This window comes from Pleuronectes platessa, chromosome 6 (assembly GCF_947347685.1).
Source record: "Pleuronectes platessa chromosome 6, fPlePla1.1, whole genome shotgun sequence".
NCBI classification, from domain to species: domain Eukaryota; kingdom Metazoa; phylum Chordata; class Actinopteri; order Pleuronectiformes; family Pleuronectidae; genus Pleuronectes; species Pleuronectes platessa.
In genome coordinates, this window is record NC_070631.1 from 25,386,408 (window position 1) to 25,413,100 (window position 26,693).

The 26,693-nt window shown below is 41.5% G+C and overlaps 1 protein-coding gene across 10 annotated transcripts in view; it reads right to left on the minus strand.

The window, feature by feature from the left end:
* plagl2 (pleiomorphic adenoma gene-like 2) overlaps positions 1–26,693 on the minus strand; it is a 43,197-nt gene that overhangs the window by 16,286 nt on the left and 218 nt on the right. The window contains exons 2-3 of one of the 10 annotated variants that reach the window (XM_053424379.1): positions 7,091–7,122; positions 6,921–6,979 (exon numbers count right to left, since the gene is read on the minus strand). The exons of 4 other annotated variants lie outside the window; for them this stretch is intronic. The gene's annotated coding sequence lies outside the window, so the exon portion shown is untranslated. Of the gene's footprint in view, positions 1–6,855; positions 10,168–26,296; positions 26,602–26,693 lie in introns of those variants that run through there. 5 more of the 10 variants (XM_053424376.1, XM_053424377.1, XM_053424378.1 and 2 more) reach the window with 5 other exon arrangements.

Consider the following 26,693-nt stretch of genomic DNA (forward strand, 5'->3'; position numbering starts at 1 on the left):
GTGTATATGTCTCTCAGGTGGACAAACCACAGAGCAATTGACTGACCCCCAGGCAGATGAATATGTGACTCCAAAGCAACAATCAGGCATTATCAAGAGTACATTACATAAATAATTCTACATTGCAATGATGTTTAGAAAGCATTTAAACATAAAAATGTAATCAACGGAAAAGCCGGTGTTAAGGACTCTGTGAATGGCAATGCACAACAAACCACAGCACAGTGAGAGTGGAACCTAAGACGTCATACGGACACATTGAAGTCAACGTATGACAACACCGCTAAACTTGGAAAAAAGAAGGAGGAGGATGAGCAGAAGAAACAGAGGAGGAGGAGGGGGATGAAAGTGGGACAATGAGTTGGGGCTGCAAAAAGAAGTTGTTTTGAGAAGTTTTTCCAATTTGTTGTATTTATTTATGCACAGTAAATTTGAAAGTGTTAATGTAACACTAAAGAGCACTTTGATAAAAATATGTTTTTATCATTATTTATATGTATATATAAATATATACCCCCAAAATCCAATAATCTCATTTTATGTAATATAATATAACATTTAAAGAAATGAGTTTTGCTGGAAGTGTTTTTGGACTTGCCACTTCTGTTCAATGTGTTTAGTAAAGCAAGACCTATAAACACATGTTTATATCTCCAAAACAAGATGATCTACAGAGAATGTGAGGTCACAGCCATCCATCTGCAGCACGACAGAGGAGCACATTGATGGTGCAGCCGAAGGCACCAGACACGGTGTCACTAGTAAATCTCCTACACAATGTTTGTGGTACAAGACACCAAAACAGACACAGACGATGGCGCAGAGTGACAGTGTAAGTGTTTATTAGAAACACATTAACGTGCATTATTTTTTTTAAACCTCAAATACGTGGGTGTGTGTGTGTGTGTGTATGTGTGTGCTATGTTTAGCTGGTGAGGAGGACGCAGGGGTCAGTCAGGTTGTTGGAGGTGGCACTGAGTCCACTCTGCTTATTTTACACTGGGTAGGTCTGTTAAGCCATTTTCAGACATGACCTGTGGGTAAAATGCAGTGAACTGGCTATGTTGTTTACCCAGAGTTTGCCTTTCACACATGCACAGCGGGTGGTTCTCGGCTCAGACACGGCACCACATTAACAAAATCCTCATCTTTATTCAGGCAAGAGGCGGAGCAGCCGGGTGCAGCAGGCAGAGGCAGGAAGTGACGTGTAAACTCAGCTGCGGAGATCACATTTTCTGCACAACACACACACACCTGTGTCGGGCCTCATCCCCCAAAACTCTCTAGACATCTTGGTCAGCTTCTTCTACGCGTGTGTTACCGCTTTTTCACTTGGAGATATTTGTTTTCTTTTTGGTTTTGTTTCTCATTTTTGCATCCGCCACCCATTAGAAGCATCATTTATAAATATATATATTAAAATAGTCATCATCAATTTCTATTAAAATAATGTTTGGACACTTGTTCAACTATCCAAGGTACCTGACAAGATGTATTTCCATGTTCATAAATTTGATAAGGATAACTTGTCCTGTACAGGATTTCTGCAGAACTGCATTAAAGGACTGAAGATTAATAATAATGAACATAAATTATCCCTAAATTTCAGGATAGAGAATAAACTTTAATAAATCCAATGCTTGTGTCCTACATATGACACTAACCGGAAACAATTATAATTATTTTCCTTTTCACTGGATGCCACAAAGTTCAAAACACTTGGGAATAAAAATGACACCACTTTACTCTAATTTGGTAATCCAAATATTTAATGATATTCAATCTAAAGGACGTCATTAATCTTTCCAGCCCTCATTAAAAATTTGGTGAAAAAATTAAGTGATGGTCTTGGATGAAAATAGTTGGCTAAGCATATATGAAAGAAAAAATGTCTCATTTACAAGTAACAAAATAATCCAACTTCAAATCTATACATAAATTCTATCTTACTCCTATAAAGATGCACGATTTCCAAAGAAGATTTACCAACTTGTCCTGGATGTAAAACTAGAGAAGGAACAGTTATGCATCTACTTTGACAATGTGAACTGTTAAAATAAATTTTGGCAATAGAATTTGATTTAAACGCCTGTTTATATTTATTAAATGTAATGTGTTATTGAATGTGAATTAAAAGTGCAATAAAATGTTTTGCTAAAAAACGCATACTTTTATTTTTGGAAATATTAATCTCCTCTCACCTTGACGCTGTTTTTAGATCAAATATCCGAAATGTTGCCATTAGAGAGATTAACTTTGGAGAAGTGGAGACTTTTGGTCACCATTATTTTCTCACTTGGAAAAACTTTCTATAGATGATGAATAATGGACATGGAAGCTTTTTTACCCTGACAACATACACCATAAACTATTATTATAAATAATAATAATAATAATAATAATACTTTGTTCTGTACTTGTTTCTTTGGGCTGTCTTCTCTACCTGTGTGCTTGGGGTGGGATGGAGGATATGAATGACTCAGTCTACCTGTAAGCTTGTAACCTATTTCCCTATTCATTGTGGCCATTGTACACTTACATATAAATAATAATAAAAAACATATTTTTATCAAAGTGCTCTTTAGTGTTACTTTCACAATGTCAAATTTACTGTGCATAAATTAATGCAACAACTTGGAAAAACTTCTCATAACAACAACTTCTTTTTGCAGCCCCAACTCATTGTCCCACTTTCATCCCCCTCCTCCTCCTCCTCCTCTGTTTCTTCTGCTCATCCTCCTCCTTTGCCTCCATTCTGACCGATCCTCTGTCCCTCACTCCTCTTCTTCTTTCTTTCTGCCCTGCATGCCAGTTCAAACACCCAGAAATCAGCCATGCACACCTCATATTTCCCTCTTGTCTCTTGCTGTTTCCCTTCCTTCCTCTCCTGCTGTGGTCGCCGCAGACGGCACGCATTTGGGAGGCACCTATCAAAATAAGCAGTCTGTAGTTTCATGCCGTCCACTGTGCATGTGCTAGTGTGTGTAAGCTGGCACACACTGAAGAACATCTCCCACAAACATTAAACCACATCAAAGTCGAATGTCTGGTTAGCAAAAACACAAAACAGCAACATTATCATTACCATTATAGTCATCCTCATCATCCTCATCATCATTATCATCATCTTCATCATTATCATCAGCCTCACTTCTCATTCTCTATGTCCCTCCCTCGTTCTGTTAGCCTCTCTCCAAGGCCCAGACGGGGACCATGAAACCAGGGGAGACATCTGTGTAACACACATCCTTCCTTTAACGACTGCTGGGGTTTGGTTGAGACAAATTAGAAATTTAACTGGCTCCACAAACAAAAATCAACAGGGCGTCTCTATTGACGCTAATTTAATATCAACCACAGTTGGTGGTGGCTGTTCTTTGAAGAAACTTTCTCACCGACCACTGTCTTCATCAACACCAGCCCATTGGCTCGAGAACTCTTAAAATATGATAGGAAGGTGTATGTGCATGTAGGACACATATCATCCCACTATGTTCTACTTTGTCCAGACTTCAGTAGAACAAGCAAAGGCGGAATAACAAGGGGTTTTCTTAATGGCAGTATCAGGCGAAGCAGGATTTGTGTGCATGTGTGTGTGTGTGTGTGTGTGTGTGTGTGTGTGCAGAGGTGATTCTGGGGAAAGCCCTTCTGGCAGGGAGTCCTGACCGTGACACGGAGCTCCACAGCAGCCGGAGATGTGGGCACAGTGCCAGTGGGCGTCAGGCCAATTGCCCTCTTTCTTTCTCTCTTTCTCACTCACTCACTCTCCATCATGTTTAAGGAGCAGAGCTTATACGGACACTGAAAACTTGCACACTTTTCCATAACCACTGGGTTTCCCACTTGCTGTATATACAGTAAACATATCCAATAATCACTCCATTAAACATGCAATATTGGGTCCACAATTAGAATTCAGACAGCTGATGACAGCAACAAAGTTAAATGGGCAATCAGAGGATTTTGTATTGTTATCCTTCTTGAAGATGTCCAAACCATTTTATAAATCATAGCTAATTTATGACATATAAACTTGGTCAGGTCAATAATGTGGAGCCACACGATATGTTCACAAACCAGAATGATTACGTGCTAGATGTCTCTTTTGTGTGTGACATGTATGAAAAACAATTCAGCCTGAGCTACAAGCATAGTTAATGAGGAGCTGGTGCCACAAAAAGCCAGTCGGTGTTGTCGTGGCAGTGGTTCGGCTCTGTCTGCACTGTCAGATGTGTCTTAAAGCAAATTTACCAGCACTTATGAAGGTGATAGGACAAAGGGTTTCACTCGGTACATCCTGCGCTAAAAGCAACAATGGAAATGGAAAGTAAGTCCGATTCTATCTATAGCTAATGAAATGATTGGCAATTACTCTAAGCACTTAAAAAGGTGACATGACCGTATGACCCTTTTCAGTCGGTCCGTCTGTCTGCAACCAGTGGTCCATATGAAACAGATACATAGGAGGGCCATCTGTCTCTTTTTTGGTCTCCTCCAACTCAAAAGGGAACTATCTGGCTCCTCAGCTGCTGAGAGCTCCACTATGTTCCCCAACGGCTGTCTGTCTGTCTGTCTGTCTGTCTGTCTGTCTGTCTTAGAGAGGTTGTGGGTAGTGGGTTTATCAGAGTTGTTCCATTGTCAACAGCTTGATGAGTGGTGAGGCTGGATTAAAGCCAAAACCAAAACAATGAGTTGAAAGATTCTAAAAGTAAAGGTAAAGGGGAACTGATCACAAGGAGCTACCTATTTCATAATACACACAGTTATACCATCCAATGTTTAAGATTTTCCAATAATTGATGTGCATGACAGTGAACTGGCTTGTAATCCACAGGGCTAAGCTACATACTAGCAGCCACTAAACTGTATTTTTCTGCAAAGATGATGATGATGACGATGATGATGATGATGATCATATCGAGAATAATGTATTTTCTCCCTATTACTGTGTAATAACTGCCTGAGACCACATGTGATGTTGCTGCTGCTCAGCTTAAGTTACATCATCTCATTTGAAGTAACATTTTAAATGCAGAACTTTTACTTGTAATGGAGTATTTTCTACAGTGGGGTATTTTACTTTTAATCGTGTACAAAATGGAAATGCGAAAATTCCTTTAAAGGTCTTCATATATTGATATTATTATAAAATTCCTAAATTAGTGGGTCTGCGTATGATATTTTATATAGCTCTTAATTCTTCTCCCGTCCCTCTTGTGAGATAAAACTTGAGTGCAGGAAATAATTTATGTGTATTTGTTTTCTGTGTGTGTATGTATATGTGTGTGTGTGTGTGTGTGTGTGTGTGTGTGTGTGTGTGTGTGTGTGTGTGTGTGTGTGTGTGTGTGTGTGTGTGTGTGTGTGTGTGTGTGTGTGTGTGTGTGTGTCATTGTATTGTTTGGCGATTCTTCACACTCTTGAACATTTTGTTCTCTTGCTGTTACAATTAATAACTGCTTCACAGCCCCATTTCAGCTTTGGCTGAGGTTCTATTTTATGTCCTGAATTAAATGTAGACTGGCTTACGTATGATGCTATTATTTGCATTTCCCTTATTTCCACAGCCATTGTACTAAGATAAAGAAATGGTCTTTTCAACTGCATACTCCTCAACAAGCAAAACGCACACACTGATGATTTAGTTGCTCTGGTTGGAGCCTATGAAGCCTGTGGTTGGTGGGAGCCAGTCCATCCAGCCACTGGGACTCTGACACTTTTGTTTCCCGTGGCTGCCACCGGCTCTCTCTGAATCAGATGGGGTCAGCAACAAACAATCTCTAAGTTTGGCAACGTCAGCTCAGCTTAAAACAACAGGCATTGTTTGACGGGCTTTTGTTTACAGAAATCTACAGGTTTCAACAGACCCCCACAGCCTTTACCCCTTTTTTTTTTTTCTCTTTCCTTACCCTCTCTCATTCTACAGCTGATTTTTCCTCTGGTTTGTTTCTTGTTTGCTGGAAGCCCCCGCGCCCAACCACACTCCCTCTTTACCCAGTCTCTATGTGTTTTTGTAAAGGATGTGCAGGCTTATGGAAGGGAAAAGGAGAAAAGTAGTGCGTGTGTTTGGGGGGGGGGGGTTGTTAAAGGTAGAGACTTGTAAAAATAACATTCTTGCATAAACAGGGCCTTGAAAAATGGGCAGTGGGCAGCTCGCATTCCTCAAATTTTTTTGAAACTTGATCACGTTGCGAGAATCGGGGGGGCTGCAGGCACCTCCAGCAGATGACAGCCGTGCGACAAGCGAGGAGGGAAGGAGAGAGACACACACAGAGAAAGAGAAGGAAAGAGAGACAACATAACAAGAATCAGATGAAAAGAGAAGAGAAAGCAAACAGCTGACCGGAAAAGAGTGAAAAAGACAAAGAAGGGCAGAAAAACAGCAGCCGCTGGGTATTTCAGTTACAAACAGCAGTTTGATATTTTGTGCATTGGAGACAAAAAACACCTAAATCAGCGAACGTGGTTCACTGCAATAAATGACATTGCACAGTGACGCCCCGGATTCACAGGCCTGACAGAATCATATTAGATCAGGCATCCGCTCTGGTGCTGCAGGGACATGGAGGGAGTCTCTTCTCTCCAGTGTCAGAGCTCACAGATGAGTCTTTGTACTGAAACAGAACAGTACCTACTGGGTAAGCAAGCCACGCAGTCTGGACACAAAGGAAGAGGCAGCTACAGTAGATCCACAGCAAAACCTGTGCAGCTATAGAGCTGAAGCTAACTATCTGTATTTGTTTTCTTAATTGATTGCTTTTCCTGTAAATATAACAAATTTGAGATGAATGATTGTCATAGAAGCTGGTTAATTTTCAGATTTATAGGTTAAAAGAGTATAGCTGCATTCAGACATACATGGAACGCCGGATAATCTCCTGACATTCTCTGGAGGGGCTGTATGTGTGAACACAAATGCTCACGTAAGAGGTTCCAGATATTCTCCTGAGTTTTTCCTGCCAGCGCCCGGACAGGATAATGTCTGAGTGAGCCCATGTAGGGAAACCGCAGGAGATTCTCTGATTCAGAGCGAGCGTATGGCTGAGTTGGTGACGTTTTGAACAAACAGCAGGCACAAAGCTGAAAAGGATACAAATATGTCAGGATGAAAAAGCGGAGCCATACCTGTAGAAGACACAGAGGAAGATGTCAAGAGAGCGTTTGATGATAAGGGCTGACACTATAGTGCCGATCTGCTGTAAACAAAAAACACATCAATTCCCGCAGCAGAAGTGACTGTTCTGTTGGTCATGTGTGACAGGCAACCTCCGGAGAAAGTCCAGACCCAAATGCGAGGACATTCTTCGGAGTTCATGTCTGAAAACATCTTCTCCTGACCGACACTAAATGACACCAGGAAGCAGGCATGGCATGACATGAAATCCACTTTCTATGTCAGTGTCATTGTAAAGCCCTGTGTTTCCTCTTGCTGCAACCTTTCTTAAGTCTCTGCCAACACAGTGTTTATGTCACAGAAGCCCTGGCCTCATGTTACCTCTGTAATAAATGGTCCCAAAGGATTACACACAGTGTGGTCCTCACAGCTGAGGTATCAGAATAGTAGGATTGCTCTATAGCTTAATAAATAAAATAACACTTGATTAAGAAAACTTTGTGTAGATAATATAATCTGAACATATCTACACTGTGACATTTTGACCATCAACAATTTACTTCTGGCTATAATAGCTATAAAAAATCAGCTGTCTATCATCATTAATTGATATATCAGCCATTTTCAGACATTATAATGTCCGCACAACTTCCACCCAGTTTTCCTCTCACATATGAACATTGTAGCAGGAGATTCTCCAATCAGACGTATTCACAACACCACGGAAATCTCCTGAGTAATCAGGTGAAGGGTGGTGCAACATGTAGGATGCAAAACGTAATGTATAAATCCCGGTATGGAAATCACATGTTTTTGTCTACAGTACGTCAACACACCATGGATCTTGTCTTCACAAGTTGACATATTCGTCCGTGTCTTCTATGTATTTAGCCTATTTGTATTTATTGGGGGTTCTTTCTCATGTTTGCATCTGTCACGCGCCCACTCTGTCCTGCAAAGCACAGGGCATGTGGGAAAGCAGTTTTCCTGGTTCAACAAGTCACATGTATAAATATTTCTGACCGTCCAGAAAGTGTGTAAGATATGCTTCTTCTATATTGTCTTTGACTATTTGGATTCACTGTTTTTAAGCTTTGTAAACCTGCACATGGCAATGATAGCTCAGCTATGTCCCAGCTTACAATGTAAAGCTGAAAATATTTTATAATTTTTCATACCGAAGAGAAAAGAGACAAATGTTTCACACCTCCTTCTCAAGTCTGCTGGTCTCTCCTGAATTACCTGGAAGAACTTGAACACTGTTGTTTTGAGCAAACAGGAGAAAATACAACATTTGTCAGGGACTATTTTCAGCTGCGGATGGATCCACATTTGGAGCATTAGTGTGTATTTGGGCCAGCAGGATGGTGTATGTGGGATAGAGTCAAAATAAACTGCAGTGTGTCTGTTCATGGGGATGATGGAACATGTCACTGAGTGCAACAGTGTGACTCACTGATGTGTTTTTAATAGTTATGACAACAATGATGCTCTGTGGCACAGAGGAGTAAGCTGTAGCTATATCAGGCTGTGAGTCACACGCAGCACTTGTTACATTAATCTAATGTAAACTATATGTGTTATGGGTAGGAAAGAATATAGACCGCCTTATACCTGAGAGCTTTACACACGTTTGCGAAATACTACAAGTAATAACCTGTAGACTTGTGGACAGAGATCAGAAAAAGAACAGTGTGACACCAGTCCAACATGGTGGAGGTGGTGTTGTGCGTTGTTTCATCTATGGTTGCTATCCACTAATGATGTCACTGCTGTGGGCAGCAGCAGGGCGGATATAATGTCTGTAAAAACACTCTGTGCTTTCATCCAAAGGATCAGCACATTACATACAATTGAATGCAGAATAAAAAATAAAAAAGAAGAAGAAGAAGGTTGTCTGTTATTTTCAGTTAACTTGCATTTACATTTATGTTTACATGTCAGTGTGATGTCACATGTGAAGTGTTGTAAATGCTACATCCATGCTCAATACATCGACTGATACAAATACACTACTTGAAAACTACTGGCAGAAACTGAGACTTAGAGGACTGACATAAAAAAGCACATTTTCTGCCTGATGGGTCTAATCATTTCATCAGTTCAAGAAAATAAACCCCTGGTCTTATGGTTCTGTTTAAAAACTGAGATGTTTGGAAACTATGATGTAGAATGCGTCTCTTCGGTCAAATCAGCTCTCCAGGTTCCTGTCACATGACCCCCTTCCTGAAGAAAATAACTGGCATTAGTCTCTGCTACCGGGGTAGAACGCAACTAGGGTTATCAATTACAAGTGTTGCTTGTCCAGCTGTTGCATAGTTAAATTCTGCATTGAACAATAATACCACTGTTAACATGTGTTGGAGACGAGCTGCAATCTGCGACAATTCTGCAAGTAACAACCAAATGCTTCCTGTTTACACCAGTACACCCATGCCCAGAGATGGTTTTTGTTTGAAAGCAGTGTAAGTATAAGAATGGATGTAACCTAAACAAGCACCTTGAGCACTTGGTCTAACAAGAGGTTAAATGTCGAAGGTTGCATTCAATAGTTGTGGAAAGTCAACTGATGGGGTCCCTCCATCAAGTGTTTGAGTAGTGGGCTCAAACAAGAATTGTTCATGTCAGAATCAACTGATGTGAATTCACTTGAGATTACAGTTTGCTAAGAGCTGGTATGAAATGAAGGAATGCTCATGCAGAATCCCAAGCCACCACCATATCACCTGGATAATGCACATTTTCCATCATGATTATTAAGGGTAGTTCTCAGCTGTTTTTACAACAATCTTGAACTGGTTAACATTTTTTGCAGGGAAACAGTATTGTGTTTTCTCCAGTATTATCAATCGGCCAGTTCAATACAAACACAATGCAAACTAACAAGACCTTGAGATGTGTAATAAATGCATAATGGAGAGAGAAAGAAAGAAAGAATTGACAGGGAGTCTCTTCAGAAAGAGTGTTGAGCTCAGGAGTTATTCATTAACACATTTTAACACAGCACTTTCCATCTCCCTCATTTGAATGACTGGGAAGCCAGAGGGAGGTCTTCCACCTCACTACCTCTCCAACACTTTTTGTGTGTGTGTGTGTGTGTGTGTGTGTGTGTGTGTGTGTGTGTGTGTGTGTGTGTGTGTGTGTGTGTGTGTGTGTGTGTGTGTGGAATGTAAGGAGCTCTGTCTTTCTCTGGGAAAGGTTTAGGTTTCAGATGGAGGGTAAAATAGTTAACAGATTGCCCAGCATCCGTAGGCCAGCTCTTCACTGCACGCCTGTCCTCAGCCCCTCTGTGCCTACTACCTCCACTCCCCCGTCATGTGCAGGGGCCCCCATCAGCCACTGCACATGTGGCAGGTCTTCAACTGCAAATCACAGTGGGACTGAACATTAGATGAGCTAGTATGAGCCAGTATAAAGTATGGATTGGTAAAGTATTCTTGGTGGCCATGCTGTCATCTAGCTAAGAACCACGGGAGATCAAGCGGCCATCACAACAACTAGCACACAGCAGGTGGATGACTTCACACCTGGTCTAAACAACTGGTGGATGAAAAAGACAATAATTGACCAAAGCTCAATGTACTTGTGTTGATAATTTGGGTAATGATGTTGAGTCATGTTGACTGAGCCTATGCAGCCCATCTGAATCACCTACGGGTTAGAATATAATCGCTGTTAATTCTGTGTATGCAAGACGGCTGCTTTGATGATCATGTGGTCATTTAGTACGTAGATTGTGCAATTAACGGGAAACCTACTTAACGTGTGAGCAAGATTCAATAACCGCACCTTGAAAGGGTCAGTGGGCAGGTCATCAGCAACAGAAATGGCGGAGCCGCATTGGCAGAACGGTAGGAGTAAAGTCAGCATCAGCCAAATGTTAATCTCTATGAGTGTCTCCATCTTTGTTTTGTTTAATGTACGCAACTTTGGAAGTGTCAGAAATATCGGATATATTCGGATAAAATGTGTGTGCGGCTCTAAACACCTGATCTTGTTCAATCCTATCCCATGTAAACAGTAAACACGATTTAGTGGTCAGTCTTTGGTGATAAATCAAGTGCAGGAAATGTCCTTTATATTAAAATGCATGAAACCAGTGACCAGCAGTGCCTCATATCTTCCATTTGACTGAGATGAAACCTCTTTTTGGTCCTTCAGTAAATAAAGACCACCACAATTTGACCTAATGCCAAAAAAACAGCTTCAAGCCCTTATCAAAACCATTTGGTGACATCTTATTTTGAACTTGGAATCTGTGAAAATATCAATATAAACGGTTCATTACAGACCTGTTTAACATTTAACTCATTTAACCAGGGCTTTTCAGAAGTTTATGTCTTATTTTAGCAGCTCACAAGTAGAATCTGGTGATTTCGTCCAGTTTTGAAACTCCAGAAAACGTTTCTTCGTCGATTTCAACCTGGTGTCCCAGGAGTAGAAGGAAACTTCACTTTGACTTAATACACACACACACACACACACACACACACACACACACACACACACACACACACACACACACACACACACACAAATAGCTTCTACTGAAAGTCACTCGCTGTCTAAATGAGACCATCCAACCAAACAGGCCAAGTGAAGAGGAGGCTGACGATGCAACCGGATTGGCCAGGCCACACTGGGGCGGGGGAGACAAGAGAGGGAATCGGGGAGGGACAAACAGGGAGGGGAGGAGATGGGGGTGAGTAGCAGGGAGCGAGGCAGCGTCACGTGACTGAGTCCAGCAGAGAGTGTTATAATAGGCCCCCTCTCGGAGTAGAGAGGCAGAGGCTGGATGTGAACCAAAATCCCTCTACCACACACAGGCTGGCCATTGTTGGCTATTCACTGGACTCCATCTCGGGGCACTTTATCATTCAATTAGGACAGCTTTCACACCGCACACCACAGAAAAGAGGCCTTCAATCAAACTGAAAACTTCACACTAGCCCTGGAGGGGACGTAGAGAGGGGACTCGCAGTTGTCACCCCACTTTCATTTTTCCAACTTGTTGTTGTTGCTCACTGAGACTTGGAGCCGAAAGACAGAGAGAGAGCAGAGAGAAAGAGGGGGAGAGAATGGATGGAGAGATGCGAGGAAAGAGGAGGAGAGTGGATGAAGTCCCTCTGAGTACCATTACATGTTTGGTAGCATGTGTGTTTACGAAGCTGGTGGAATGCATCGGAGTGGGTGAGGGGTTAAATTTGGTAAGTGGGAGGGGCGGGGGGGGGGGGGACAGAGAGTAAGAAAAGAGGGAGAGTGAAGGAGAAAAAATGGGGGGAATTCAAAGCTCTGAGAGGAGAATGGCAACAAGGAGTATACTTGAAGGAAATAATGAGAGAGAGAAGTATGCTTGAGAAAAGAGAGGGAGAAGGGGAAATGTGCGGTGAGGGAGGGGCGAGGGGAGGGGGGTGGGCAACTCCGCAACTGATCAAAACACGGCGGTAAGAGTGGGAGGCAGCGGGGGGAGGAACGGAGGGCGCAGGCTGGTAAACAAGTCAGAGGAGGGAGGAAAGCAGAGGAGCGAACAGGTGAACGAGGACATGGAGGAAGACGTGTGTGGTCTTACTCAAACTGAGGCTACATCTATACTACTAAGTTTTCATTTGAAGACAGTGTTTTCAAACGTAAACGATCTCTGTCCACACAAGCGTTTTAATCCACGTCCATTCTAACGCGCCTGACCATGTATATCACTTGACCACTCAGGTACACATGGGGCAAGCACATGCTGCTGTAAACAGGAAGCATTTGGTTGAATTACAGTTCGTCTCCCACACATTTTAACAGTTGTATCCTTTTAAAATGCAGAATTAATTTTCACGACAGCTGTAAGCGAAGACAACAAGGTCATTAACGCTTACAATTGATTTCTCTAGTTGAGTTCTACACTAGTTGAGGCTAAATCCGCTTGTTTTCTTCCGGAAGGGGTTCCCGTGTTAGAAGACTGACAAATCAGCTGAGGCTACGTCATGACCGAAACACCCAATCATCAAGTGGCTGGGGGTGTCATCATTTTCTAACAGCTTCATTTCTACCCGTCCAGACGAAAACGCAGGAGCAGGGACCAGCAGCGTTTCTAAACTTCTCTGTTTCAGAGTAGTACTCTATGTGGAAGTAGCCTAAAGTGAAACAGGGATCACAGAAGACTGTGTTTACACTGAGTGACTCATTTATAATGCACTGTAATGTAGTTATATGCAGATACAAGTGTTTATTGTAATGTGTTATGTCAACTATAAATCCTCTCCTGAATGTTATTATCAGTTATAAGATATATGCCATTGGTTTGTAAATCTGTATTATTAGTAAATAAATTCATTCAAACACACGTATGGATTTGTTCAAGGGTGTTTGCCGATTTTTTATACTGTAATTAATTAAAATTCATATTCAATTCAAAGTTAAAAAAGCTTCACTTACAGCTATAGTTAAAACTATTGTATACCTTCTTCTTCTCTTCTCTTCTCTTGTATTTGTATAACCCATATTCACAAATTACAATTTGTCTCATAGGGCTTTAACATGGTGTGACATCCTCTGCCCTTAACCCTCAACAAGAGTTCACTTCCTACTGATGTAATGTAAAACAACCTGCATGGCTTCATGGTGCATAATTGAGTGATAACAATTTAGAGTATTTGCATTCCACTCATCACACACAGGGATGTCAGAAACTGTGTTTAAGATTCTTTTGAGTTTGCCATTTTATAGCGCTCTCTAATGGGAATTAAATCAGTTTACTATATATATATATATATATATATATATATATATACGCTATATAGTAGACTCATAGAATCCCACACTGGATTTCACACAAAAATGTGTGTGCAATCCATGGTCACTAACCGAGCAATACCACCATGTATTGTTCTTACACTGAATGAATAGTAAATGACAGAGGGACAGAGCAGTGTGAAATTGTAACTCGTCATACAGATGTAAGAACAAGATTATTGTTTTACTTCATCTTTTTACCCCAAACTTAAAAAGCATTGAAACAAAGCAATAAAGAAACACATATAAGCAGACATTCAGTTACAGTTACAAACTGTTATTACCGTCATGAAAACAGAGTAAAAATAAGCTAAAATAGAAAATAAGACAAAAAATTATAATAATTGTGTAATTTCAATCAATAAAAGGCAGCAGTAAAGCATCAAACTAAATGTTTTGAATATATTCATTACGTTCAGTAGCAAAAACAATTGACAGTGATGTGGCGTTTTTACTTGTGTGATCATTGCAGGAAGTGAAATAACACTTTCACTGATAATACTTATGAACTCTGAATGAAGGACTTACACTTGTGATTATTTATTTATCCTCATTATTGTAATCTATCTATTACACTAGTGTTACAGTGGACTGTAACAAGAAACCAAGCATGCATGCAGTAATGACACGCATGAATATTTAACAGTGCTGACAGAGTATTAGCATGTAGAGACCAAATGTCAACCATGCTCCTCTCTATATTTAAACTATTATCACAATAGTCTTAACCACCAATCTCAACCAGGGAATCAATCAATAATCTAATATCAGTCATCTCCTTATTTCCTTCATGCTCAAATATTGGAATACACTCCTCATCTCCCTTCTGCATTTCAGTCAGCAAACACTCCAGCTGCGAGTAATGTTCTTTTGTCTAGCGAGGGAGTTAGAGGTTTTGCTTGGCATTATTTGGTGAGTATAGGGAATTGTTGAGCAGGGTGGGGCGGTGGAGGCGTTATTAAAAATCACTTCAGAGGAAGGAAGAGGGGATGTGTCATCAGACACTGTGGCAACATTCTCTTTTCTCCCACTTTCTCCCGTCTGCTCCCTGCTCACTGGCTCCCGAGTACCAATCAGGAGCGGTGCAATCATCTGTCACTACTACTGTAACCATATGTGAGGGAGTTAGGGAGTGAGGGAGTGAGGGAGTGAGGGAGTAAGGGAGTGAGTCAGGAGTTAGCGCTCTCCCTCCGCACAGATCAGGTTTCAGTCACTCACTGACTCACAAACCGGCATCTCTAGACTGCTGGATACAATATTCCAGATATTACTGTTCCGGTAACACACACACACACACACACACACAAACACATAACTCTGCGCTGAGTCACATGTTGAACCTCAACATGCATGCATCAGTCCTTTCTCTGCATGTACATACTAGACTGTCTAGTAGTGGTGCATTCCTCGGCTCCAGCGCATGATACCAGAGCACCACAACACTTCCACTGTGGCTCCGATCGCAGCCGAGCACAAGAATGGATGATAACAGGAAAAGTGATGATTGTGAAAACAATTATATTTTCTAGGGCTCCGGGTTTAAATCTTTTTTTAACCCAGTTTTTAATTTGTTATTTGTCACACAAATCGCTTCCAGAGAGAAAAATACCAACACAACCAAAGAAGATCTAAAAATGAGCTAAATCTGGATAAGCTTCTGTAGTTACATGAACGGATTTAAAAGACTTTAAATTAAAAGCAACAGATGAGATTAACAGTGGAGGTTCTGCGTGATTTCATACATCTCAGTCTGTGCTTGATATGAGCAATCTCAGAGTACAGATACTTTTGGTAAACACAATTCTTGTTCTCAATCATGATTCTCTAAAATCCCAAGTTTCAAATGCTTGTTACATTTATTTACTGTTGGAAAAAATATGTCACTCTGTCAGGCAACCATTCTTGATGACGATAAGTGCTTATTATTTCACAAAAGGCTATTTTTGATAAAGATTCGTCTTCTGGTGTTTTTTTATTAACTATATAGCATAGAAAATATCAAAAATTATTTCAAATTAAAAGTCTAAACCTATTTTCGTTTCCAACAGGGAAACCTCTATGATGGAGTAGGCAATGTCAAAAATCATTAGCTTTAACTGTCATATTTGACAAGCTAAGGCAAAGAGATTGGTGTTTCCTGAAATCTATTTACTGAATTGTGATGTCAATCAATGATTTTCTTTTTTTCAGCCCTAAAATAATTATTACATATCAGCTACATTATTTGATACAGTCAGTCAGCGCATGCCAGCCACCATTAAAGCTGAAATGATTAATCATCTAAGTCGAAAACAGAAAATTAATAAGAAATAATTTAGACAAATAAATTCATCAGGTGGTTGCAGCTGCTTAACTTTAATGATAGTCAGGAGAATATCTTTGTGATTGAACAGTTCTTTGTTCAACACCAGCAGTTTGAATATGTCAGCCTCGGCCCTGCAAACACTTTTTTAACATTTTCTGACATTTTAAAGGGCCAATGTCTAACAGATTAATTTCTAAAATAATCAGCAAATTAATTGTTAACGAAAACAATCATTCCATCTTAATGGTCACTCTGCCCGTGAGCCAGTCAAAGTCATTCTCTGCTGTGACACAGGCCCCTGATTGGCTGACTGTTGAACTGGCTCTAACAGAAAATAGTATAAATATATTAAAAAAAGAAATACAATAAACACAAAGGAGTTCTGTATTATAGGGAAGTAACTGAATTATTAAACTAAACATACAAATTTAATTTAACAATATTTACTTGCTGCTCACTCTGCTTAATTTCAAATTAAAAAACAAACTTTCCCAGCAGTTGCCCACTACTTTAAATTAATAAAAACTCAACAAAATAAATATGAATGGTTAATATGACACCTACTTGCAAAAGCATAAAACAACACTCTTGTTTTTCTAAAGTAAGCAGCATCTGTCTTTGCAGTTACCTTTCATAAAGCCCATCACTGTCATAAACAATATTTATTGGCCAGAATAAAATGGTTTGATAACAAAATTCCCCACAATGCAACATCAATCTCCACAAACATGATGCAGCTAAATTTCTGTGCCGATTCTCTGGGCAGATCCATCAGGCAAGCAATGCATGCAGTGGTAAGAAGAGCCCATTAAACGCTGGGCTCCATCTGTGATAACCATGAGGACATCAGTAGATCAGTCAAGGAGTATGTTTTCTTCCAAGCACTCAATCCTGCATGATGACAGGCCAGCACAGCGTTAGGTCATGTTTCATTGGTCCGGTACAACTCCACTGCTACTTAAATGGCCAATTCAGCACAGCTCTGATAGTCTCTTCATCTCAGAGTGTTTTCATTTTACCAACATGGGCCTGAATCGGGGACAAAAATCCCAATTTAGGGAAGAGAACAAGATATGAACTAAATAAAGGTGCTGAGTGAAGATATGTATATGAAGTCTACAAACGTATCCTCTTTTACCTGCATCTTTAAATTATAACTTATACTAAGGCAGAGCCTGAACATTCACTCCTCCTTGGAAAAAGTGATATTCTCACAAAATACATCTATTTGGGAATCTGGAGCTTTTGTTGAAATTGCACAAACTTCATCAACAGATGGAGTTTTGCCTTGATCTGTCAAGAGACATGATCAAATGCTTGTGGGTGGTGTGGTTGTTTTAAGACTAAGCAGTACCAACAGCAGCAAACTAATGCAGCGTTACTTCCAAAGCCTAGGAGCAGATCTGCTCAATTATTTTGGGGGGCTACAGTTTGTGTTAAAGCAACTTTCAAGAGAGGCAGTGAAGCACCTAATGTGTCAAACTAAGTCCAGGAAGCTACTCTATCAGAGTTTAGGGTAGATTTGGCAGATATTATGAGTCAACCTCACTCGTCATCCTTCCTCTTTTCTCCAACTAACATTAAAGGTGAAAATCTTTGATAATCACTCTAAACTCCCCTCGTAAGTTGGCTATTTTGCAGTGTTGTCTGAACATTTAGTGACAACTGGAGTCATTGAATCCCACGGTGCATCGTAAAAAGTCGTGTACAACCGATGGTCAGCAACCGAGCAATATATATCACGCAGTGCACTCAGAGCGTTGACGTGACCAAAAAGAGACGAGAGGAGACAGGGCGGCACATCTCAGCCCAACCTGTCTGAATTTATTGTGGGATTTTCCTCAGGTTGATGCTGCTGTGACAATAATGTATAGTTACCAGTGCAGAGCAAATACGCCATGTGTTTTTTTCTTTTAAAGATGAGCTCACTATATAGTCCTGTCCCTATATAGTGAGAAGGGGATTAAAGGATGATTTCTGACATACATCCAGATTTTCTTTGGTACGGTTTTAGAACAAAAATTATATCATCTGAAAGTTTATGTTTAAGACAAGGTTCACATTTTCAGCAGAAGATCAACCAGCAGGTACGGAGCTAAGTCCGATTAATTCGATAGCTGCTAAACTCTGCTATTGACAGTCTACATTGTAGTCAAAAGTGTCTGGCTTTAAATCACACGCCTGCTTTTAGCTCCCAAAAATAACACTTTAGATTTGGAAAATCTGCCTCTGGTCCCAAAGTGAACTGTAAGAGCAGACAGTTGACAGTTGTAGCAACAGTAACTAAAGGGGGTGAGGGCTTCGTGAAATGCGACCTGTTTAGTCAACTGCTGTTTCCAGGGTCAGGAATGAACTGGACCCTGTAGTGAGACTGCTTTATCAAGTCCCTTAAAGTAAGCATGTAACAGTGGATCAGCAAGCTGAGGTGTAAACAGGAAAATACCACAAATCAATTTGGCTCTTTTACTGCAACTCACTTCATCTTCCTACTTATGTTTATTTCCCATTATCCCTCTTTGACCTAATCTGCAGTGGATCATCTCTGAAACCTGCAGGCTGCGCTTTCTTCCCAAGTCAGTCAGTCAGTGCTTAAGTTTAAGTACAAGTCTATCAGTGTCTGAGAGACGACCCCCCCCAACACCGACGCTGTGTTTACTGCAGAGAGAGAAAGGCCTATTAATAAATCTGTTGCAGACAGCCTGGCGGAAGTGGCCCGGGGGCTGTAAACTCAGTTTGGGAGAGAAGGATGGATGAAGGGCAAAACAGAGAGGGATGGGGAGACGGAGTATGAGAAAGAAAGGGGGATGAAGAAAAAAGAAAAGGGGAGAAATGAAGATACATAGAAAAGGACAAAGCAGGGAGGGAACAGGGCAGGGAAAAAGAGGGAAAGGAAAGAGGGTGTGTGCGTGTCTGTGTGCATGTGCGTGTGTTTGGTGTAAATCATGGGTGCCGGTTGATGGATGGATCTAGGTTCTGAAAAGCCACAGCTGCCGCGCTCTTCCTAGAAAAAAGATCCACAAGCAAAAGTGGCAGTATGCTGTTCAAGCATCTAGCATCCTCTTACTATTTCTGACCGGCATACTGCACGAGCCGTCAGAATGTGTGCTGGTCCAGGAAGCCTCTGCCACACTGTGGGTAAATGAGAGCATGTGTGCCAGTAATATTACTGTGCTTATGCATAATAAAAGTGAAAATGTGAAGGTTCTTTTTTACTTAAATTAGCCTTGTAAATATCTGTGTGTGTGTGTGTGTGTGTGTGTGTGTGTGTGTGTGTGTGTGTGTGTGTGTGTGAGTGTGTGAGCGCACATGTGTGTATTATTGTGCGAGCGCATATGTGTGTGTGTGTGTGTGCTGCAATGAACATTTGTATGTCTGTTTTCAATCAGTCTATTACACAGTAAAGCATCATTCTTCTCTCTGTCACTGCTGCCAACTGTAAGTAGTAAATGTATATAAAGTGTGGCATTTACTGTAAAATGGGGTAAAGGGTGATGTTTTGTGCACCCAGCACATTTTTATCCTAAAATAAAAAATCCCATAATAATTTAAAGTGAAACAGGGATTGTATCAGAAGTTGATTTCCAGATCAAGGATAGAAACCTCCCTCTAGCTGCTTTAGCAGCAAGTACAAATTCATCCAAATCCTATTTCCGGAAGAAGACCACTATGTGCCGTTCAAAAAGGTAGTAGAGTAAGTAGACCTTGAGTTCAGATTATCTGGTCAAACTACCTTTTCAGTCGCCACAACCAGATTCTCAACCGCCTCAAAATCGACATATTAACACAGTGAAACATTTTACATAGCAATTTCTATCTAGGGCTACATCCTCATTATTATGTTTCATTCTGATCAACTCTGCTTTGGATACGACTGGTCTCCACACTACTGCAAAAACTTTAGAGCTGTTAAAATGGAGAAGTTTAGAAATGCTGGTGAACCAGAGACTGCTTGATGGCAGTGGGCAGAAAAAGAGAGATGTTTTGAAATGATGACCTAGACAAGCGCTTGCTGATTGCATCTTTTTGGTCACAATGTAGCCTTCGCTGCTATGTAAGGCCCCTATCACATGACCCCCTTCCAAAAGACAAAAAACAGCGTTAACCTCAGCTACCAGTGTAGAACACAACATAGATAATCAATTACAAAGGTGGCCGATCCTGTTGTGTTTGCTCAAAGGGGTTTTACAGCAATATCTATTTAATTATATTCTGAATTCTATATCTTTTAATACTATTTTCTAAAGTTAGCTTTGATAAGCTTGTGCTCAAATCAAAGTTTGAGCTTTAGCAGCAAAACTCCTGAGTGTGTTGAAGTGGGAAATGGGTTTTACTGGCAGTCAACTTCTGTTTTTAGTCTGCCACTATTGGAACAGCGCTACATTTTGAACATGGTGTAACAGCATCACAGGTACAGAAGAGTTATGAGTCACAGACTCGGTAATGACAGTTTGGGAACATAACAATACAAATCTAAAGTTTGCTAATGTGACAAACATGAGCCCCCGTAAAAAGCTATAGTGTTCATACCAGACCATGTAGGTCTGTAGCAGCAAATCCCCTGCATGGACTAACGTGAGTGGTTTCTTGGAGGATACATAGTCTCACTTTCACAGTCTATGGGGACACACTCTTTTTGGCGACACTGTGTAAAAAAGACCAATAAAATAGCTACTACATTAATTACACATCATTTCTATTAAATCTTATACACACTACGTTTGAAACGGTTGCAAGAACTTGAAATAAGAATTGTAAGGATAAAAAACAACAAAAAGGAAACAAACAGGGGAGAGAAGCCAACTTGATGCATCAGCTATGAGGGAATAGAAATGGGTAATGCTATATAGGGATGTCCCGATCCGATATTGATATCGGAAATCAGTCCGATATCAGCCAAAAAAGTGAATATCGGATTTTATCGGACTGAATCTAAAAACTCCGATATAAGCGCTCCGATATAAGCTGTCCATTTACCGCTACAGGACTTCTATAATAGGTGACTCTGGTTTGATCACACTCAAACACAGTAGGTGGTAATGCCCCTTAATTAACGTTGGTGCCGGCCGCGGAAGAAGAGCGTCTCTGATCCAGCATGCACAGCCCACGTGATCACAACAACGACAACGTGTGTGCCTGCAGCAAGGTGTAGTGATGTCGGCTGTGTGGAAGTATTTCGCTCAATTGGATAGACCTACAACCAATCAGAGCAACGTAGTATGTGACGTATGCTAAGCAACGCATTGTGAGTTATTTACTAACCCGGGTTCACACCGGACGCTTCAGCGCAGCGCCAAGCCTTAAATAACAGCTGGCTCCCATCCACTCCCATGTTAAAACTTTGTGCCGGTCACACCGGAGGCTGAAGCACCGCGAGGCAGCCTTGGCGCAGCGCGGTGCTTCAGCCTCCGGTGTGACTGGCACAAAGCCGTGCAGCGATCTACTGGATCAACGGGTGATATTATTAGCGCTGCCCGGCGGTTCAGCGTCGCTTCAGTGTCCGTTGTGAACAGCCAAGCGCCGGGGCGATAGGGATTAGCGCGGTGCTCTTGCGTCGCCTCCACGTTCTGTGTTCCTCTTTCAAAATGAATGCGCTGTCGATGTCTTCTAAAACAGACTCAATGGCAGCATCTACACATCTCAGCTCGCCAGCGGCAGGCATGTTTGTTGAAAACGAATTCAACCCGAGGGCACTTTGGTGACGTGGTTGATTACGTCACCGTTGATCATCTGTCAATCATCGTATAAAGCCCGCCCTGACAATCTGATTGGCCCAGTCCGGCCATAATTTTTTCCCAATGGAGCGACCCCAGACCGAACTGCCCGACCAAATCTGTTGTGGGCGGGGCTAAATTCGTCTGGCATCCAGGCTATGACAAACTACCACGGGACAGCAAAAAGGCAATGGCCATAACAGAAAAGATAGCCCAGTTTATTGTGCTTGATGACCAGCCCCTGTCGGTGGTGAGTAATGTCGGGTTTAAACGCTTAATGGAGCACCTCGAACCTCGCTACATTATTCCTATAGTTTTTGTTGTTTTTGTCCCTGCCCACAGTTGTTTCCAACATATGCTGACAGTAGAAAAATAACTGAAGTGAACTTGAATTGTTTGCACTTTAAAATTTAATTTATTCTATTCAATTGTATAATGATGTTGGTAACCAGTGGTTATTTTGCACTTTAAATATAACATTTTGTTTTCATTGGATTTGTTGAGGTAATACTCTTATGTTGAAGGTTAAAATTTATGTAACCAATTGGTTAATAATACATGGGTCAGTTTTTCCTATACCTACTGTTGCTGACTATTGTTTTCTGTTATATCACTACAACATCAGTAACAGTAACATCACTTAATCAAGCCTTTTCTAACATTCCACACAACAAAATAAGGAATAAATATATGTATGATTTGTGCCTATATCGTATCGTATTGATATCGGTATCGGCCAATACTCAAGGCTACAATATCGGTATCGTATCGGAAGTGAAAAAGTTGTATCGGGACATCCCTAATGCTATATATACTATATACATTTTCATTGTAAATATCTGATAAAAGAATAAATAATAAAAAATAAAGAACTATGAATCTGGTTGAACATTCAGTGCCAGTATTTAGGACTTGATCCATTCAGTGTTGTGGTTCAATGCGCAGCCTCACTAGGTAAAGAAAAGTCACTTCTGAAGTGGTGCTACTTTTTACAGATAATAATGAAAGTGAGCTACTCAAACAGCTAATGCATTCCTCTCCCTCGTGTTCTAACTTTCTCCCTGTCTGTTGCTGCATCCCTGGCTTCCAGCATTTCTCTCATCCTCTTCCTTTCTGTTCTCCGCCTGACACACGGTCTCTCCTCCTCTCCAGCCATCCTCCTCTCCAGGGCCGGGTCTAGACAGGCATGTATGAGGGGGCAGCCACAAATCTTGAGGGGGCATTGTGCCTAACCCTAACCCTAACCCTATTTAGTTTGAGGGGGCACAACATTTATTTGAGGGGGCCAGGCCCCCTCTTGCCCCTGCCTAGACCCGGCCCTGCTCCTCTCCCACTGACCTGAATGACCAGCAGCCACTGTGTGTGAGACCTCAAATATTACAAATAAATAGCTTTTTTCCTGCTTGTCACATGACACTGAACACACATGTGTGTTAACACCCCAGTGTCCATGTGAGTACACAGAAAGCTCTCAGATACACAATCTACAACCGCACGCACATACACTGCTTCAGCGTTGCCCCGTACTCCGTTCAGGTTCTCAGGCTCTCAGCTTGCCCCCCCCCTCCCGCTGTCTTGAGAAAATAACAAATAGTACAATCTCCTAACAGCCCTTTAGCGAACAACATCCATTCTAGCATGAACCCAGTGTCCCTTGCTCCCTCACCCATCTCCTCAGCACCCCCACCCACCCTTCTCCATCCCTGCCTCTGGAAGGTGAAGAAGTACAAAGAAAGGGATCAGAGCTTTTCCGATTCTTCCCTGGTTATTAACTACCATTTGTCCCCCTCGGAGGGCTGTCCCTCCCATTAACCCAACTGATGCTCTTTTCTCATGGAAATCAGCCTGCTGTTGCCGCTGCCGCCGCCACCGCCTCTGCTGCCAGTGCCACCGCTGTCGCTGCATACAGAGGTGCAAGGAATTGTGGGGGATTTTTTTCATAGAAGAAGACCTCCCTCTAGCTCAAAAACATCTCTCTCTCTCTCTCTCTCTCTCTCTCTCTCTCTCTCTCTCTCTCTCTCTCTCTCTCTCAGGCACACACAGACACACACACACACTCATCTACCGTCTCAAAAACAGCCATGTGTGCGAGCTCTCACAGGCAAAACACATTCACTCAATCACAAAGGCAAACATGAAACGTGCTGCCTCCGACCACAGGGGCATGGAAGTAATGGAAGGCAATGCATGGAAGTTAATGAGAAGAAGCTGGCTCTGGGACCGTGGCGCAAACTATTTTGGAGAGAAGAGCAGCTAAGAATGCTCGGGCACCAGGAGCACACGCATATATCATCAGGAGTTTATGGCTGCGAAAACAAAGTTGCATTGAAGTTTTTGCACTACATGAAAATTAAATATTTAAAATTATAGTCCGGAACATTAGTGTTTGCTCCATTTTCTTTAATGATATATTTTACCACACAGGTATGAATTACATTTTCTGACATTCACAAATTCACCTCTGATCTTTTAAAGTTTGATGGAACCCTTCCCAGGCTTTGCACCTCGGTCCCTGCATGTCTAAAAATAAAACAGGTGCACTAGCATGTCACCAGCCTGTTCTGATGCTCTAAATGTTTAAGAAGTCTCCGGAGGAAACTAAAACTGCTAACGTTCATGCAGCGGATCCAAAGCTAGCAGGGCTGTTCCGGCGAGAGGGTGGCAAACATCAACACATGGGTCTCGACTTGCACTTCAACTCGCAGCAACAAAGGCATTGTCTCATGACAAACTAACTTCCATTTCCTTATTATGTAGCTGGAGGCCTTGATGGGAACACACTTGTCTCACAAAACAAATGCTGCAGCAGAAACTGTGTGATGGTCGCCTGCAGGGGTGAAGCGGAGGGAAGACTCGCCCTAAAGTCACACTTCACCAGACCCCATTGATCTGCAACTTTGACATTGATCCTTTTAAGGTGTTGATGAGATTTGGGAGTTTTAAGTGAAATATAAAAGCATGCACTTTATTAGTGTTGCAGCCTTTAGGTCATAATTGACCTATTTTTTTATTTATTCACCACTACATTAGTGATTGTCTTTTTCTTATCCCGGCCTACACACATCGATGGCAAATTATTCTCTTTGTAGAGCATTCATTTTTTTTACATTCTGTCAGTGAAATGATAGGTTCACGTTAATGTTGCTGTTATAGGTTATTCGTACTATGAGTAAACCTGGCACACCATTGCAGGTAAAGCTAGAGGTGGTACAACTAGCTAATTATCTTATATTAACAACTAAATATGCAGCTATTTAATTTGTTAACCTTTGAATCTGTCGGTTTGTCTTTGCTATGCGATGGTAAATCAACTTTTGGGAGTTGTTGGTCAGAAAATACAAGCTACCTGAAGGCTACAACTTTGCTTTAAGGAAAAATAAAATGTATTTTTTCTGCAAGCATTAACCAAGATTTACTTTGGGGGCCAGGTTATTTTGATGGTTTCTTTCTATTATTATTATTATTATTATTGTTATTATTATTATTATTATTATTATTATTACTTCTTTATTTTAACTATTTCCTCTCTTGTTGTGCACCACTTTGCACTTTGTGTTGAAAAGTGCCCTTAAAATAAAGTTATTTTTTCAAGCTTTATGGCCTAAACAATACACAAAGTTGAAGATTTGATCGGGTGTAGTAAGACCACATGTTTAACTCCTGTACAACCACAGGAAGTCTGCTGATAGCTTAGAGCCGACAACTGACGTAATGAAAACAATTATACAATGTCAGTGGAGTAACAATAACACCTAAATACCACATGCATGTTATAGAGAAAGCTTAGAAAAACAACAGTCAACGTAAACTCCCACTGAAGCAGTGTCTGGCTGTTCTTCTGTCACTTCAGATCACTGCTCTTTCTCTCTTATTTCCACACTCCTGATTGAAAACAAATGTGTGAAGAGAAGAAGTCCGCTATCAATAACAAGTGCATAAACCGAACCCCCACATTGTGACCCCTGCCCCCCTTTCTGCGAGGGTCTTGTTATTTACCCGCTTCCAAGGAGAAACACACACACACACACACACACACACACACACACACACACACACACACGCACACTTGCAGCCAAGAGACACACAACATCCGATCAGCCATAAACATGACACAGGCCATGTAAATAACCCAGTGAAAAGGCCAAACACAGCCATGTACATGCAGCCCCCGACAATGGCTGCACAGCTTCAGCTGAATTTCACCCACAACCCTCCCGACTACAGGATGCACGACACCGAGTGGCACAGCACGGATCGATCCGACTTTTATCAGACTTTTCTGTTGTGGCACAACAACACTAACAGCATGGGACGTCCCCAGAGCCGCCCTCTCCTCCGGCGTGCCACAACGGACCAATGCCCGGAGAGAAGATCGCACCAAAAACTCACCGGTTCGCCGAAAAGTCGCAAAGACCATCAGCCTTCAAAATCCACTTCTCACGAGCGGCACATTTATCGACCAAAACAAAACAAAGAGCGAAGAAGAGGTGGAGAAATGTCCCAAGCAGCAGAGGAGGCGTAATTCAATATTAAATGTCCAGATCGTTCCCAGGCTGCCGCAACAACAACAACAAAAAACAGCAGAAATTACGCAAAGTTGGATCGCGCGACAGTAACAACACATTCACAACAATTCAAGTGTCGCGCACGTCGATGTGTCAGCGTGCGCGAGCTGGTAGTCGATACAAAGCTCGTAAAGTGGTTTCAAAGACTCGTGCACACGCATCAGGACGTGCAGTCGCATTATGCAGAGGAGAGAGAGAGGGAGAAAAAAAAGCGAGCAGTT